General features: G+C 41.0%; 1 protein-coding gene across 1 annotated transcript in view; it reads right to left on the minus strand.

Moving 5' to 3' along the window:
• Positions 1–13,168, minus strand: part of TIAM2 (TIAM Rac1 associated GEF 2) — a 165,754-nt gene that overhangs the window by 88,765 nt on the left and 63,821 nt on the right. The window lies entirely within an intron of this gene.

Consider the following 13,168-nt stretch of genomic DNA (forward strand, 5'->3'; position numbering starts at 1 on the left):
GTAGTACAAAATGTTAGACTAAGTTTTGGAATACACAGTTAAGTTACAAACCATTTTTAACACCACCAAAACTTTTCCTTTCTGCCTAAATTCCATTGCTACTGTTCATAATTTTCAATTGAATAGCTACTTGATTTGAACATGCTGGATTTTGTTCTCGTTGACTCTTTTTGTGGCTATTTACTGTATAAGAACCTTGAACGAGTTTACATTAATTCATTGGTATGTAGCTAACGTTACCAAAAACAAAGGTAAATGTTGCCAACTAGAACTAGAAACAGTCTTAACAGCAAGCCTAGAAAAATGTTAGCAAATAAATCACTTGGAAGAGACAGATCATGATAGAGATGCTCCAGACCTATAAACATGAATTAATGCCTGTTATCACAAAGATATCTGATAAAACAGATAAGCCACAGAAATTTCATCTTATACTCAAAAAAGAAAAAAAAAATCTGTAATTTTCTTACTCTCTCTAACAATTTGGATGCCTGCTATTTATGATACCCTTGCCTGTGCAGGTTTGATTTGCCTATGCTGCTAAGTGTACTCCTCTATGTGTCATATGCAACTTGGATTGAACAAAAAGACTATTGATTCAAGGTTAGCAGAAGACAACACACAAACTTCCTAAGCTCCAAGCTCCTGAACAAATTGCCAACACTCAGCAGTATTGTCATGCTATATCCAAGAGGCACAGACCACAAACAAGCAACGAGTTTACATTCAGAATTCCTCATCTGGGAGCAGAAAGTACATTCAACAAGAGACCTTTGAGGGGCTTATATCTATTCATAAGGAAACACTGAACTCAATTTGCCTAAAGAAACAGGCAAAAAGACCATCTGGTCTCCATAGTGATTGTGCAATGGTTAGGTAATCCTTTTAACAGAGTAGGTAGTGAGCAAGCTGCTGTCATGAACCTCAAAAGACAGACCTTCAATTTGTCAAGGCTCGAGCCGTGCCTACCAGGGTCCATTGTACGTGTCTCCAACACACAGGCCACACAATGGGAGAGAGAATACATTTATCTCAGGGTACAATGTCTACACAACAGTGTCTCACTCTGTGCAGGAACCAGTCTGCACTGCAGCAGAACAGTCAATAAATTCCATAGAAATAGCCCCAAGGGATTTTTCTCAGCATCCTAGCCATTCAGAAAGCTACGGTGGGCTCAACATCCGCACACATTGCGATAACCCAACGGGGCATCTCTGAGGCTGCACAAAGACCATCACTGCCCTGGAAATCAGCTGTCATGCCTTTCTCTTGCCTCTCACTTGTGTGAAGCAATTTTATTTCTGTTATTTACAATTAGTGGAGGAAGAGCAGAGCAAGTCAGCTTGTACCCAAAGACTGCATGACACAGGGTCAAGGTGGTGAACATGGACAAACTCTGGCTGTGCTCACTCCAAACACTCAAGTGTTTTACACTATTTGATCTGTGGAAGCCCTGGAAATTACAGTGCAGGGGACAGAGCTCAGCTTCAGCTGTATTTCTCACAGCTATCCACTGCTGCAGAAGACGTGCTTTTCTCGCTTCCTATGCAGAGGGATGAATACTTCTTGTGAGCAAAACCAGTTTCTATGAATATTTTCAGCAATTATAATCAGCATAATTAGAAAGCAGCTCACCGTGCCTGAAGATGACTATTAAGAGTTTATTTGCTTTCAATTATAACCACATTCCTTAAAAAAGAAGTTTTCAGTCTCCATCCTGGTTCCCCTTGACACATTCAAAAAAAGCCAGCTAAGCAAACATACTAATCCGGGAACCCCACCATCCCCACCACACCCAAACATTAACACCAGTCATAACCCTAGAGCTAAAAATGTATTTCCCCACCTTGGGGTTTCTCCACATAAAGTTCTCCTAGACTCTTTTCACTTCACAACACAAACACACAAGCTCCGGAGCTGTTTTGGAGAAGTGCCTGCCACCTCTATTCCCTCATTATTACCACCACAGCTGGACTGCTTTACAAATGCTAGAGGAGAAAATGACTTTCTTTAAGGGAACACAAGTACAAGTAGTGCTCAGCAATTGCAGGGGTGCTTTCCTCTCCAGTCTTAATCTCTCGAAGGTTTTCCAAACTTTACTCACTAACCATATTTCAAGCAAAACTGAATCATAATAATAATATCCCAGTACTAGGTTTGCTTATGAGATATAACAAGGAATTATTGTGTTATGAATTGGTGGGAGATCTGAGTCAAGGGAGACAGGCTCCTGCACTGCTCTCATCTGCTATAGCAGGAACACATACCAATCATGGTTTTGCTACTGTCAGTGATCTGCTTCCCATACAGTCACACTAACTGGGACTCTCTAAAACTACAGGTCAGAAAATGGCAAGCTTCCAGATGGGAAGCTGTCAGTAGGCTGAATGCTCCATCACCACAGTCAGCATTGGACAGTGGCCATAAAAAGGCAAGAGGTTGTGGTAGCACCTTCCTAGGGAGGCTCAGCAGATTTGTTTTACTGGGACTGCCTCAGTCCCACCACCTTGGATGTTGAAAGAACTCAACTAAAGTCAACCCTAGCAATGCTAAACTTTAGTCTGGATCACAAAGTTAACCCTCATGAGACAAATGCATGTACCAAAGCTAACTCTCTGATGTATTTTGATGCCTTTATTCCTCTGGGTGGCTGGTGAAAAAAAATCTTCACTGGCAGATAAAAAATAAGTGGTCTACAAACCACTTACCCCTGCTGAAGCTTCTCCAAAAAATCTACTGAAGAGTTACAGGGAAGTTGAGTCTCTCTTTACTAAACATATCATCTGTGCCAGAGTGGCAAAACCAGTAAAAAATAAAGTACAATAAAATACAATAAAATACAAAAAATACAAAAAATCAAATCAAATCAAATCAGTATGGATGAGTGCAGATGAGGCTAACATCATGGCATCAAATTGGCACCACTGAATTAGGGCTCATTTAAAAATTCAGGAACTCAAGAGAGTCTTCAGCATTACCAAGAACTAAATTCTTCATGCACAGCAGAAGAGATTAAATTTAAAACCTCCTATCATTAAGAAGTAAAAAGCATTTGAAAGGAGTGCTAGATTAAGAGCTAAGAAATAGGTAAGACCTAGAGCTAGCTGTCTCATCCCTATAAAATAAGATCCTACACAGAATCATAGGATCCTTAAGTTTGGAAATGGTCTCTAAGATCATCTTAACCCAGTACTGCCAGGTTTACCACTTATCCACAGTGTCACATCCACATACCTTTTGAACCCTTCCAGGGATGGTGATTCCACCATTCCCCGGCAGCCTATTCCAATGCCTGACCACCCTTTCATGTGAAGATTTATTATTTTTTCTAATGTCTAATATAATGCTGCACCTGGCACAACTTGAGGCCATTTCCTTTGGTCCTGTCACTTGTTACCTGGGAGACAAGAGCAACCTCCATCTTCTCAGTTCTTCACAATGACACAGCAGAACACAGTTTTAACTTTTTAAGAAAATCCTTCTTTGAGGAAATAAATAAATAAATAAATAAATGAACCAAGTATTTTATTTTAGTTATAGCTTAAGCAGCAAGCACATATCACAAACTCCTCAGACTTTCTTCACTAACAGGAAGATTGCTGCCTGCACCCCTCCAGTTCCATTCAAAACAGAATAGGACCAATCCTGGAATACCTTCCACTGGGCAGTCTCTCACAGCCACCTACCCAAGTATAAGCATCTGCCAAAGAAAGGCAGAGCTTCAACTCACTCTGCAGTGATAAAAAGACTCCTATAAAGGGCCTTTGAGGGTGGAGTACATCCCACCAACTACTCTAGTGATGAAGCAAGAGGAGTCACGTCGTTTCTGCTGTGCTTAAAGCGCTCATTTCTACAAGGGCAGGTAAGGGCTCCCAGCCACGGAGTGGGGCCAGCATGGTCACCTCCAGACTGTGTGCATGGAGCAGGGAGGCACAGAGAGGAGAACAGGCATCACCAGGGTCCTTACACGGGCAGCTGCCCTCAGTGCACAGCTCCTAAGTGCACCCCAGGAGACTCATCACAACTAGAGCAGCTGGGATAATGGAGAATGTGAAACTATTTCAGAACAATAAAAACTAAACAGAAAATCCCCTGATTTATAAGAAATTACCAATTTGTTTTCTTTTAACAGAGGACCAAGTTAGAAATGTTGCAGGGTTTGATGTACAGCAGTTACACCTGTGGTATTTTACATCAGGAAAAGCCTTTCGTGTAATTTTTTGTTTAAATTGCCTGAGCAAATCCTGTATTTTCTTTAAAATGACTTTTACATCCTCTTTCACCTAACAGTTACAACACTGTCCACTTTAAATGGCTTACAAGTCTTTGAGTTTGTATGTAACTAACTTAACGTGTCCATAAGTTTTCCAAAGAATCACTGGGCTTTGTGAATTCTTACAGGGATACAGAATTACAGGTTTGAAGCTTTAATTAACTTTTAATCTACTTTAGTTTTTAATATGAAAGTAATACAAAATGCTAGAATGTGAACCTGCCCTCCCCTTTCTGCATGGCTGTATATAGATGGATATGTGAAATTAATGAGGGGGCAGGTTAGCACAACACTCTAGCTGGATTAAATGTGGAGTTTCTTACTGGAAACAATTTACTGTATTTTTTCAAACTACGGACTCTGGTCACATGCTTCCACAAATCAGAAGCAGATTTCTTATTCCTGCAGTCTCAATTACATTCCTATTATAAAAATATACCATAATAATTATGCCACAGTATTCTTGGCAGGATACTTTGCATTATATACCACTATATTCAAAGAATGAATAACTAAAACACCACAAGCATGCCTGAATTAAAAAAAAAGTAGGACTATTTTGCCTTAAAAATTCAACTTGAAGCCAGAATTCCTCACTCACTCATTTGTTTCTATAGAGTTCTAGTTTCCTGTATTAGGAACTGTTTGGTGGCTTCCACATCAAATTAAAGTAATTTGTTTTTCTCATTAAACCTAAGTAGCCTTTATGAGCCTAGACACTTCTTTTCATGTTGTGAATCATACCTACATTGCAGATGGACTTCTAATTTCACAGTTTAAGCAAGAAAGGGATACTCTCCTTTTCTGGTTTCTTCTCTTAAAATAGCATCAATTCTAATAGATCTACAGTGCTTCACATCTATATCACATCAGAATTAAACATCCCATACCTGGGACGTGATACCTTCTGTTGCTCAACCCATCACTCTTGGTCCAAGACTCTGGCAGCTTTATTGAATTAGGCTTTATAGCTTTCAAGTTAGTGCAATATGGAAGGCTGAATCGAGCCTGAAGATTCTTATCATATTACACCAGTGCTGATACAATCTAAATCTCTAGGGACTTATTTTTCTTTGGCAGGAAAAACAAATTTCACCATTTGTAAATGTTATTGAATTTATACACAATGGCCAAAGTGCACATCCATTTAAATAAAAGCCATTAAGCTTGTTTAAAAAAAAAAGAACCCACCAGGAACACCAGCTAACATCTTGGCTTAATGCAGTAGCTGCAGTAGTTAAAGAGTTGATATGTCTAAGGGTCTATTTCCTGCCCCTCAGAGGGGAAATTAACTCAGTGATCTGAAAGACTTCTCCATCTACTTGGGTTGTAAGGATACTGTCAGGTCCTGGTGCAGAACTACACGGTGCTTTCAGGGGTTCTGCAGCCTGAGGCCTCAGGTGGGGAGAATGGTGCACCTGAAAGGAGCCAAGAGACTCCAAGCAGGGGAGCCTGGGCTCCAGCATCGCTGCCCAGCACTTTGGAGACCAAGCACAAGTCTGCAGGTTTTGCTTAGACAAACTCCTGAAGAGGTCTCTACCTCAGCCCTCTTTACCTACAGCAACACCAGGAGGGGAGACTTGGGCTTTCTGGTCAAACTGGGATTCCCAATTCTCCACCAGGAACGTTTGTCCTTCTCCTTTCTTGTCTGTTTCAGTAGCAACCAGCTCATGCTATCAAATACAACCACAGTCAGCAGGAAGCTACAGGGATATTCCCTCACACACCCCCCAAAACTGTAGGTGCCAAAACATCAGCTTTGGAGAAGAGAGGATAAAGGTTATTTTTGGACTAGGGCACAGTTCACAACAGCATGAGCAACCACATAGACTCTACCAAATGGCAAATGCCAGAAAGGAAGAACAATCCAAGACAGGAACATTAACACATTCTGCCCACAAAGACTCCTTCTGGCATAGCACATCCCAAGTCTGTTGGAACAACTCTTCACCCATGGCGTCAGAGAAAAGCCTCCTTTAGGAACTGGCAGAACAGCATGTTTCAGGCTAGGGGATAGGGGCTGGGGTGGCTGCAAAACTCCCTGCTTGTCACCTATTACACTGCCTGCTCTACAAGCAGGAGGGAGAAAACAGGCCACAATTGGCAGAGTCTTTTCTACTTCTCTGTTTACACATTCATAAATACCTGAGGGTGTTGATTCCAAAGTAAATGCTTTCCTACCTTCAGCCCTAGAACTTCCTGAAGAGGACAGAGGATCTGGAAATTAGACACCAAAAGTAAACTTGAGACACAGTCCCTTGGAAAATTGAAAGCAGACCTTGATTTTTGCATGCCAAGAGCTCTACAGCAGTAACACAGCTGAAGGCTTCCTTTCCTGTACCCCTGCAGTACCAGCACGTTACTCATACATTAAAAGAACAAAAAGAGTAAATTGAGGATTAGGCTTCCTCACTAAAAAAATTTCTTTGTAGCTTCACAGCTACAGACTGCCCTAGTCAGAGTCCATCCACCCATGGTACATGGATACACCTTTCCCACTGAAGGTGATCAGATAAAAAAAAATCCAGCTCTTACCTCTAAATTGTAACTTACTATACAGTGTATAACAAATCATCCACCCGAAAGAGAAAGAAATGTGTGATTTCCAGAATGAAGTCACCAGTGTACAAAATTAACTCAGTGACCACATCAGCAACAAGCACAAACAAAGTTACAAACTCTGATTGCATTGCAAAAGCAATTAATCACCGCTCTGAAAAAAAAAAAAAAAGAAAACTAAGGGGGCGAAGGCACTTCCCCATTTTTTGGGGCGTTTTCCTCATTTTTATTTTGTCTGCCACGGAACATAGCATTTTCACTATTTGTGTACAATTATGTACTAAAAATTTACATAGAAAGATCAAAACCAGTGCTGGTCCTACCTCTGGCAAATGCAGGAGCTTTGGTTTTCCGTACCATCCCAGTTCAGCAGTGGTAGTAGTGCTGACTGAATTTTTTTCCTCTAACACTACACAAACATTACACCCTTGCTTGGGTACACTATTTATTAGAAGTCACTCTCAATATTACTGAGAATAGACAGAACAATTGAAAAAAAAAAAAGGATTTAGAGGGATTATTCAATTCACTGTATTGGAAGAGTCACTTCAACAAAACAGAAACCGTAGTACTATTAAACACACTTTCTCCTACTTTGCCTTAAAAAAAAATCCAGCCCCATCATAGCAGATAGATGTAAAATGATCCCAGCAGTGGTTTATTTAGCAATTCAGGCAATAGAGTTTGACAGATGACCACCAAGAACTGTTTTCTGGAGGAAAACCATCCGCCTTGGGTGCAGCCACCCATGGCAGAGGCGGCAGAGGGGCTGCAGGTCCTGGCACCGCGGCAGCCCGCTCCGTTTTCAGAGGCTTCCCAAGTCCTTCCCCACTTTTCTTTCGGCGCTCCAAGGCTGGCCGGCAGCCGGAGAGCAGGGGACTGCTCTCCCCCAGCATCTCCCTCCCGGTGCCCAGTCCCGCTTACCTTCCCGGGGCGCTCCGCAGCCTCCCGGCTGTCCCGAGCCTGCCACGGGAGCAGGGACACGCAGACACAGCCTCTCCCTGCCCTGGGCATGCCAGGAAACTGTGCCTAACACTTCAGAGCGCGGCACAGCCGCCGGGAACTAAAAACAGATCCTGCGCGAGGCTGGATGTATTTTTGTCTGCAGGCTACACACCCTCCTCCTCCTGCCGCTCATTTTTTTCCATTGGTGGAACAGCAGGATGCAGCCTAAGCAGAGGGTGGTTTTCCACGGGCCGGCCCGCCGCGATGCCGGGCAGCCGCCGGGGAATACACCGTGACTGAGCTCTTGTCTGACCCCACATTCCTGAGCCTCCAGGCTGCTTCCACAGGAAAGCTGCTTGGAAATCTGCTGAATTGCAAGGCGCTTGCCTGCCTGAAGGTAGCTCCGGGGTCTCCTCCACTTTTTTTCTTTTTTTTTTTTTCCCTTTCTTTTTTGTCTTTTGCGGGGTTTTGTCCTGGCTTTTTTCTTTTTTTCCCTAAGCTTGCTAGAAGGGTGTAGGTAACCCTAAGATCCTTGAGTGAGACACCCTGGCAAAAATGTAATTCCTCAAACCACAGCAGGAATGCTGTAGTCAAGAAAACACACTCTTAGGAGCAGCTCTCAGTTGTGTTTAACTACTCTGCACAACAGCATCATGGATACAACCACAAACTCTGGTGCTCTCTTCCATGCCACTTTCTTTTGTCAGACATTTACACTTTCCCCATGGAAAGAATTACCTTTCCCAGTATCTTTTTAATAACTGGTTTTTAATAACTGACCTTTGATAAAATGTGCCTCTTCAAATGCAAATGGCATCACCAAAATTTCAATATACAGAGCTAGGCTATTAATCTGTAGTTAGGTGCATGAACAATTGCTCTATTACCAGAAAAGCCCAAAACTTCATTGATTGCAGCAGCAGTTGGTGAACAAACTCAGCCAAAAAACAATGCATTTATTCAAATATTCTAGTAAAATTGCAGAGTTACATTCAAGTGCCAAGTGTGAAAATACAGCCAAGTTACACTGCAGATGACGTGTTCATTTGAAAATAAATACATGAACACTATAATAAAAAGCTTTAGCAACTCACAAAAGCCCCAAATCAATACATAGGTCCACAAAAATTAAATAATGATTTGCACAGTAACAGAGGAATTGCCACCTAAAAGTGGACCCCTGCTTCACTGTGTCCATTATTCAGACTCATTATAGAGGAAACTTCAGAACCCAGTGGCTCTGAAGTAATTTGGAAGAAAATTTTATTTAATCTCCAAAGCCCAGCTATAATTAATTCATCCACTGGAAAACAACAACTTGGATCTCTTCTCAAACTTCACAGTCAACAATATCATCACTGAATACACTCTTCTCATCATGGCAAAGGTCAAATCCTTCCTTCAATTCCACTGATCTCTACCAAGTTTTCTATATGCAAGTTCCACAGGCCAGTTTTTGTAAAACCTAATTGACCAGTCCATGACTTATACCCATACTCCTAAATTCTACAATGGAAAATAGGTCTGCAGGCTCCACATCTGCTTGTTCTGGTAAAAACTTTTCCCTCTGGGCAAAGCAGACTATTTTCTTCTTCATATTCCTGGTATAGTTACATTCTTTTCACTTAGCATTGCTGCGGTCCAATTATTTCACTAACAGGCCAGATCCAAGTCCCGGGACTAACATGGAGGTTACTTACTACATCATTTCTAATCTACCTGTGTATTCACTATGCCTTCCACTTCTTATCAGCCTGTTCCATCAATGCATTCCCTCTCTTTGTGACAAGGCAACCAACATTCATTAAAATTGGTCTTAAGACTCCAGTTGATACCCCCAAGTTCATTTTCAAATAAGTTTTACTTTCAAAATTTCATCTCTAATATACCTAACTGATTACTTTTAGCACACAGACATTGCATGTTAAAGGCATACTTTTCTGACCTCTACTTGACTTACGTGGCATAGTCTAGCTTGTGGGTTTCAACATGAGAGTCCTTATTTATTACACTCCCAAAACTGACTCTCCACATCCACCTTGTCCCCCTTTTCTCACCCGCTGCCTTGTCATTATCAACTTGGGAAAACCTGATAATGAAATATTCTCTCGAGATCAACAAGGATGATGTAAGCCCCATGGAGAAAACAATAGATTAGTCTCCTACTACTATGAGAAGTATTTATGCACCTCACAATCTTCCACAAATGTATTATCATCACAACATTGCTGGGAAAGGAAAGGGTGTCATTATCCTTATTTTCTAAAGAGCTGCTAGGTCACACGGGAAATTAAGGGGTATTTCAGTAAAGCAAGAGGAACCTCCCCTAGCTTGTGTTAATGTATGTCTCTGGTAGTTTAATGGCTCTTAATGTCTCTGGTTTGCAATAAAAACAATTTGTGCACAGAAGTCCATAAGGGAACTAAAAATAAAGTTCTGTGTATTAATTTTGAGAATTCATTTCTCTTCATCTATAAAGATATTTGAAAGCCACTTAATTTTATACATGAAGAGAAATGAATCTTCAAAATTAAAGATAGGTGTTTTAATCTATCTTCTATATCACTTTAACACTAAAAAACCTTAGATTTTACTTCAAAAGTGCGAAGAAATCCCACTGTCACCAGTTTTGTTTCCTAAGCAATGGAAATCCATGAAGAAAAAGATAGAAAAGGCACCTATCCCCAGCATTCATGCTGAGACAATGACACGCCTCCTTCCCTAAAGTCAGCCTACTGTCACACCCACTGCCATGCCTATAAAATACCTTTTCCTAGACACAGTCCAGTCTGTTTCTGAAATGCCAGTTCTCCATTTTGCCTCTTGACCCCTCCTGCCTGGCTCACCTGACATTGATACAGCTGAGCCATGTGAAAATCCCTGATCCATAAAGTCCCCTGACTAATACTCAACAGATGAGTGCTGGATGGGCACATTTGGAAAGATATCAGTGTCTTGCCAATCATGGCTTAACCACAGACTGTTACACAGATGCATACAGAGCTTTCCCATGAAATCCAAAACAGGTTCCCATGCTCTCTGAAACAGAATCTATGTAGGAATTAAAGAATTTTGAAGCAGGGAATTTGGGTTCTCAAATCAGAAACCTGTAGTGGAGCTCTCAAGAAAGCTGGGACACTATGCTATACTAAGTGTAACTAATGCTAAAAAATAATTGTGTGTTGTTGTCAACAGGATAATAACCAGAGATGAGTTTCAAAGCCTTGCTGATCTCATGACTGAAACATCTGAATCATGCAACATCTGTTAAAGAAATATTCTCATTAAATTGTACTTCTGATCCATTCTTGGTATCTCTGGCCTTGAAGTGGAACGGCACAAGAAACACAGTGGTCTCCCATTCAACCAGTGGTGAAGGCAAACCTTACATCCCATGAAATTCTTCCAGAAAGACATCACTTCAATTTCTGAGAACTCAACCTTCTGCAAGCCAGTGCACACACACTTAGCGTTCTGTTCTCATCTCAAAATGTTTATCAGATGCAAAGTGGCAGAAAATTATTGTAGTCATTCATTACTTAATTCTGATTCAGATGAGTTTGGGAAAAGACTAGACAGGAGCCTGTGTGTTAGCCCATTCCTGCTCACCAGAAAGCAGGCCATTTCACCTACTGAATGAGACCATCAACACAAGTCTAACAGCTCTGGCTATAGGTCAGAATAGATGTTAAGCAATGAAAACATGATGTACATGAGCACAGTTTTATACCTTTAGTTATCACAGAGACTTACGATGCCCTAAGTGCCTACCACTTTTTGCCAGTCTCCTGCTCTCTCTGTGAAATGCTGTGATGAAAGAGATCAAAGGGATTCTCCCCATCCCCACCTCCCTGTGGAGTCAGTGTGCCCTTGCCCAGCTCAGCAGAGAAGAGGGGCTCGCTGTACAGACACTCTCCACACAGACCTTGTGTCCAAAACAGTGAGAATCCACTGCCATTGAAGGCATGCCATAAAACACATTTGATCTTTAAAGCAAGATGGAATTTTTCCTTTCTTTTTATGTTGCACGGTTCTTTAGCACCGTTGTAGACAAGGGCTCAGTACTTGTGGCTATCATCTATTTTCAAGTCTTACAGAGGATGGTTGGAGAATTGAAGTGCCTCTAGTTACTGCCTTATTCCTCTCAGTATAATTAAATTAAGAAAGATAAAGCATGGTCACACGATGGCAAGGCACATGGCATGAGCATTACTGAAAAATGCCAAAATAGGAGAGAAAAAAAAAGATGAACTGTGCAGCCTCAATTTCAACAACTAAGCATGCTGCATTTCAGAAGCCTGGCATGCAATGATCCACCAGTAATTCTGCACTTGGGACCAGCTGAGATAGAGCTAATTTTCTTCATAATAGCCCCTATGGTGCTCTGTTTTGGATTTGTGACAAAACAGTGGTGATAGCACAGGACTGTTTATGCTGTTGCTGAACAGGGTATGCCTGCACAGCATCAAGGATTTCTCCATTTCTCATTCTATCTTGCCAGGGAGTGGGTTGGGGTGGGCATGAGGACACAGTTAGGATAGCTGATCCCAACAGAGCACATCATCCCACACCATATAACGGCATGTTAGTAATAAAAATGAGGGGTTGTTTTGACAGGGTTCTCATTGGAATATCTGAGACCAACAAGGCCCTCACAAGGGTTAACCCCTGAGACAAAGGTTTCCCTCAAAAGCAGTAGTACCCACATCGACAGAAAGGCTTGCCCTGCACAAACTCAAAGGCTGACACTTTTTAGTAGTCTTTTTTTCTTTAGAACTAACAGTAAAAGCTGCATTTTTGAAAAAAAAAAAAAAAGTGAGAAACGCTGATACCAAGACCAAGGTGGGAACCTGTCCTAAACAGTACTTGCTACATCCAGTATCACTGGAACAGAACTGATGCATCTTTTTCTGACAAGCACTCTACTTCAACAATACACTTTTTCAATATCCAATGAACAGCAACAAATTTGAGTTAGCCAAATAATTTTAATTAAATAGGTATTTGTATCTTTCAAGCTATAATTAAAAGCTCTTTAACTGCAATAGATACATGTAAAAAGATTCTCAATTTAGGACAGTTAATTTGCAGGAACAAAAATCTAAAACTTGGACAAATCTCATAAAAATATGAGTGCAAAGGTTTTTGGTATACATTATGTTACAGAATGAGAATTGAAGCCTTCACACATGCCTTTAAAAAAAAAAACTTGCCCCTTAAACATGTAAAAATATTTGAAGGTGGAGTAATTTGTCACAAGAACATACTAGGAGATCTAACAACATAAATATTTACAAAGCACACATGTTATTTCACATTGCATTACTACCGTTGCTTGTTCCATTAACTGATCCAACAGACCAGCTAATTGCTTGTGTAAAATTGACTATT

This window comes from Molothrus aeneus, chromosome 3, assembly GCF_037042795.1.
Source record: "Molothrus aeneus isolate 106 chromosome 3, BPBGC_Maene_1.0, whole genome shotgun sequence".
NCBI lineage: Eukaryota > Metazoa > Chordata > Aves > Passeriformes > Icteridae > Molothrus > Molothrus aeneus.